Source organism: Artemia sp. Qi Xiang Cuo, chromosome 13 (genome assembly GCF_049724085.1).
Source record: "Artemia sp. Qi Xiang Cuo chromosome 13, ASM4972408v1, whole genome shotgun sequence".
Lineage (NCBI taxonomy): Eukaryota > Metazoa > Arthropoda > Branchiopoda > Anostraca > Artemiidae > Artemia > Artemia sp. Qi Xiang Cuo.
The window spans coordinates 67,773,058-67,779,057 of NC_142806.1; positions in this window are offsets into that span (position 1 = coordinate 67,773,058).

Sequence of the window (6,000 nt, forward strand, 5' to 3'; positions counted from 1 at the left end):
AAAAATTAAATTCTCTGCGATGTTGTACCGAAGAACGCATAAGGACAAAGGGAAAAATTACATTCAGAAATACAAGAAGATGGCAAAAATGCAGGCTGATCTTTGTAAATTGAGAAACATTTTACGCATGTTTTACCAGGATCACGAAAAGTATTCAAAATTACAGATTAAAATTCTTTTTGAAAGAGCGGATGCTGTTGAAAAGTCGGCTAGAAATATTTTGGCAAAGCTTCATAGTATTATCCAAAAGAAATGTTGTCAGTTTAATGAAAAGCTTCCAAGGTATGGACTGGCAACTGCGGAACAGTTTATAGATGCAATGGAAAATGTTTGACAACACAGTGAATATACAGAGGCGTACTTCTTATAAAATTCGCATATTAATTTTGGAAGGAGCAATTGCAGTTTATGTAGCAGCAATAAAAATATATATACAAGCATACCTATCAGCAGTGAAGGAAAAGCAATGTTTTTCAATTATGGCGAAAACGAGCCTGTTAGGGTTATTAGTATATGTCTTTGTAAGACTAATGATTTAGAACAAATTCCTGGAACACCGACTCAAGAAAAAAGTATTTCTAACTGTGATTTAAACAGTTCTTTTAGTTCTACTGAATATTTGGCAAAAAATTCTCTGTGTAGTAGAAAAAACTGTCCTGAAAAGTGCGAAACAACTATTGAAAAATGCCCTGAAACTAGATCTGACAAGGAAATTATAATGGCTGAAGTCACCTATAACAATCTGAGTAAACATTCAAAACCAAAAATTGGGCAGCAGGTTACTTGGCAATGTCACCCTGATATCTGCAAGCTCTATCCGACGGATATTGAATTATGTCAAATTCTTTTTGATATCCTTGAAAATAATATAGCATTAAAATTTTCAACTGACAAAGTGGTTAATTTTACCTTGGCGGCTTGGATTATTGTGAAATCAATTAAAGGGACACAAGAAAGCATGGGCATTCGTTATACTGTAGCCCCAATGAGGGATGTCAGAGCTATTTGTGTTCTCTAAGGGCACTAGCTCCACATTTTCCTGTCTTGACCTGTTTCATTAATAGCGTATATAAGGCAGTATCAAAATCTAAGATTATACAACATATTAATCTATTAAAAGTCGAGGGCTCGTACAAGGAACTAAGTCATTATTTAGAAGATGTGTCAAGTTGACTCTGTCGTAATAGTCAAGACGTCATCTACGCTGATAGCAATATTAGAGTTTCTGTGGATGAAAATACAATAATAAAATTATTTGGTGAGAGCCTTGATAAGGTAGCTAACATCAGGGATGTATACCCCACAATGCATTGTGACAGTTGCGAGCAGGTAAAGACAAAATACCAATTGAAGAGTCTAAGATCCCTTTCAAATAAGAAAGGTTTTGATGTAATGATGGCCACGATTTTAGAACACCTCCAACAGGAAATACCCAAAGATGACAGAGAACAGCTAATTCATTGTAGAGGTTGGAAAGAGGATGTCATAGATTCATTCTCTGTCTGCGATTACTGTGCTGGGAAAATGTTGAAAAGTCAGGAGAATATCCGATCAGTATTAAATAACCTTCATATAGACTGTACACCGGAATGTATAAAGTGTTTAAATAATTTTGAAATGGCAATGATTCGATTTGTAATGCCTTGTCTTACGATCGTCAGATTAGGGCAAGTAACTGCATTGAAGAGACCTAGAACAGAACTTGTTGACGCTCTTAAGGGGAGAATAGTATATCTACCTGTTGATGTGCAAGCAAATGTAGATATTCAGCCTGAAAAACTTCTTAACATTGATAGTTTTGTAGTTATTGTCAATGGTCAGCGTACTTACAACAAGAATGTTTGGACTGCACTAATAGATCTGAGAAAAGTCCATGAAGCACTGTTGTGGTTAAGAGAGAACAACAGTCTCTATAAAATAATACGTGCATACACCCTAGAAGATTTAAATAAAATACTTGAAGCACGTCTTGCTGAAAAAGTGGTTGGTGTTGATAATTTACCTGAAATACCGGAAGCTGCAATCCTTCAGAAACTGAAAGAAAGTGCAAAATCTACATTGGTTGAATACTTTTCTGTCCGCCTTATAGTAAGAACCCAAGTATCCGGGTTGCAGCGGTAGCTAGCAACCTAGTAAAAGACGATCACGTCAAATGTTACGAAATATAACACCCCATAGCTCCTAAAAAAGGAATCAGATCAAAAAGTACACCATTAGAACTGCCTTGTCCGAAACCCCTGTATAGGAAACTTTCTGTCCCTTGGCTTGAACAGCAAGAGAAATATATTGGCTTGAAATAAAGAACCTCCTCCTAATAAAGAACCACCTCTTGCCTATAATGTATTTTATAGGCCACTTAACTATGGTATAGGTTATCCGGGTTGCAGCGGTAGCTAGCAACCTAGTAAGAGACGATCGCGTCCAATGTTAAGAAATATAAAAACCCATAGCTCCTAAAAGAGGAGTCAGATCAAAACAAAAAGTACACCATTAGAACCGCATTGTCCGAAACCCCAGTATAGTAAACTTTCTGTCCCTTGGCTTGAACAGCAAGGGAAATATATTGGCTTAAAAATAAAAAAAAGTGGCAGCTACTACAACATTCTGCCTAAACGGGATATTTTTTTTTCTTTTTTCTTGTTTTCCAGAGATAGCTTGGCACTGGAACATCGTAGAGAGTTGTTCAATGGCTCATTATAAAGTAAATTAATTGGGTTAAAAATCTTTTTTAACTAAAATAAATTATTTCTAAGAGAGAATAAACTTTTCAATTAAAAACTGCATTTTTGATTTCTTTTCATACTGCAGTTTTTCAAGGATATCGGATTTTTGTACATAAATCATAATCGTATACCAGCGGTAAGATTTGAACCCACGGATCCGAAGAGACTGGTGGCTAACACCAGCGCCTTGGACCACTCGGCCAATCTGCCTCTCATAACTAAATATATGTGATTTTCTTTATAATAAATAACGACCTCTTACCTATACTAAATTTTATACACCACATAATTATAGTATAGGTTAGTAATTCAACAGATAGCATGGCACTGGAACATTGTAGAGAGTTGTTCAATGGTTGATTTTGAAGGAAATTAATGGGGTTAAAAACCTTTTGTAATTAAAACAATTATTTTTATTACATTAAGAAATTTTATATGTTCCTTTAGAAATCATCATAAGTAAAAATTTCCAATACAGAAATTGAACTCAAGCCTACTGGGTGAGAGCTATTCCAACCTCTAGATCATATAGGATATATTAAAATATCCGATTAATGAAGTTTATGTTAAAGATTACATTAACAGACGATCACTGAAATAACAAACCATTCCATATATTGGACTTAGATAGCTACTTGATTGTTTGAATTTCGTCTCTTACTATTTAAACAAAGAAAAAGCCATAGGCTTTTCCTGTTTGTATTTCTTATAATTAAGAACGACCTCTTGCCTATACTAAATTTTATACGCCACTTTATTATAGTATATGTTAGTAATTCCATAGATAGCTTGGCACTGGAAGTATAATAAAGAACGACCTTTGCCTATTTACATAAAGGACCGAAAATTTATTTGTTATCTGAAACTACAATAAATCCTGGAAATTTCAAATCCGGGTTGCAGCGGTAGCTAGCAACCTAGTAAGAGACCATCACGTCCAATGTTAAGAAATATAAAAGCCCATAACTCCTAAAAAAAAAGTCAGATCAAAACAAAAAGTACACCATTAGAACCGCCATGTCTTAAACCCCTTTATACGAAACTTTCTGTCATTTGGCTTGAACAACAAGGGAAATATATTGGCATAAAAATCAAGAAAACTGGCAGCTACTACAGCACTCTGCCTATCTTTTTTTCTTTCTTTTCCACAGTTAGTTTGGCACTGGAACATCGTAGAGAGTTGTTCAATTGCTCATTTTAAAGGAAATCATAGTAAAAAACGAACTCTTACCCTTAGTTACCTATGTCTTGTTAAATTAGCTAATTAATTTCATCTGGTTTTGTTTTAAAAATAATTTTTAACATAAGGAGAGATATTATCCCGGTTACAGCCGTAGCTAGGAAGTAAAGAACGATGTTGTCAGGGTGTATTATTTATTTTTCCATACAAGGGCAATTCGTATCGAAGGAGTTGTCGTAAAAACTTCAAAAAGGGCTCATTCGATTGGAAATTGGAATGGCTAGTGCCCTTTGAAATAGTCAAAAGTGATTGGAAGGTGACTAACACCTCTTCTACGCCAACCGTTTTCACAAACACATCCAATCAAAATTTTGAGATAACAATTTTTTTTCAGCTTAGTTGATTTCCAGATAGAATCTATGTGGAGCAGTTACAGTAAGGAGTTTGAGGAGTTACAGTAAGGATCAAAGTCTATCTTATAGTAACTGATGCAACAGAGAAAAAAAATAGGTCTGTCGTATACATGACGTCATACAAGGTTACATTTGATTTAAATAAATCCGAAAAGCTAAAGCAAAATACCTGAAAATAACTGAGGCAATGATTACATTAAAAGACGATCATTGGAATAACAAACCATTGCATACATTGGACTTAGTTAGCTACTTGATTGTTTGAGGTTCGTCTCTCACTCTTTCAAAGAACCATCATTTTCTTGAAAATTATAATTTTTTAAGCAGAATCTCCTGGCTGCAGACAGAACATTCTGCATCGAGAGCATCTTTTTTCTTTTCTTTTCCACATCAAACAGTTCGAGGTAAAGAACTGTATCGTAACATCGACTCGTCTCAATAGTAACCGAAACCCTAAAAAACGGAATTTTAATATCAATAGATACATCAACAGAATTGGATTTTAATGCTGATTTTATGCTGACTCTTAGGGGATGTTTCCCCCTTTTTTTGAAAATAAGGCAACTTTTCTCAGGCTTTTGATTAATATGATGGATAAATTTTTATATTAAGGAACGAGCTGTAACCCTTTGTAACTGATTCTTTTACAGTAAAGAACGATCTCTCTCCCATACTAACTGATATATGGTGGTTCCAGGTGTAGTTACATAAAGGACAAATATAGCTCATCATAAATGGTGTTTGTCAATTATCCGGGTTGCAGCGGTAGCTAGCAACCTAGTCTGGGTTGCAGCGGTAGCTAGCAACCTAGTAAGAGACGATCACGTCCAATGTTACGAAATATAAAAAATCATAGTTCCTAAAAAGGAGTAAGATCAAAACAAAAAGTACATCATTAGAACCGCCTGGTCCGAAACCCCTGTATAGGAAACTTTCAGTCCCTTGGCTTGAACAGCAAGGGAAATATATTGGCTTGAAAATCAAGAAAATTACATTAAAATACGATCATTGGAATAACATACCACTGCATACTTTGGACTTAGATAGCTACTTGATTGAATGAGGATCGTCTCTTACTATTTCAAAGAAGAAAAAGCCATAGGCTTTTTCCTGTTTGTATTGATATAGCATAAAAAGAAACCCAAGTTGTAACTGACGTCATCCTGGCTGTTATAGTAAAGAATTATAATAAAGATTCATTAAAAGACGATCATTGAAGTAATCCGGGTTGCAGTGGTAGCTAGCAACCTAGTATCCGGGTTGCAGCGGTAGCTAGCAACCTAGTAAGAGACGATCACGCCCAATAGTAAATACTAAAGTAACCCATAACTCCTGAAAAAAAGAGTCAGATCAAAACAAAAAGTACACCATTAGAACCGCCTTGTCCGAAACCCCTATAAAGGAAACTTACCGTCCTTTGGCTTGAATAACAAAGGAAATATATTGGCTTGAAAATCAAGGAAATTGACTTTAATCTCGTTATTCTCCACAAACGGGATATTTTTTTCTTTTTCTTGATATTATAGTAAAGAACGATCTCTAACCCATATTTTTACATTAAAGAACGAATCAAATTCCGGGTTGCAGCGGTAGCTATCGACCTAGTAAGAGACGATCACGTCTAATGTTAAGAAATATAAAAACCCATAACTCCAAAAAAAAGTTAGATCAAACCAAAAAGTAC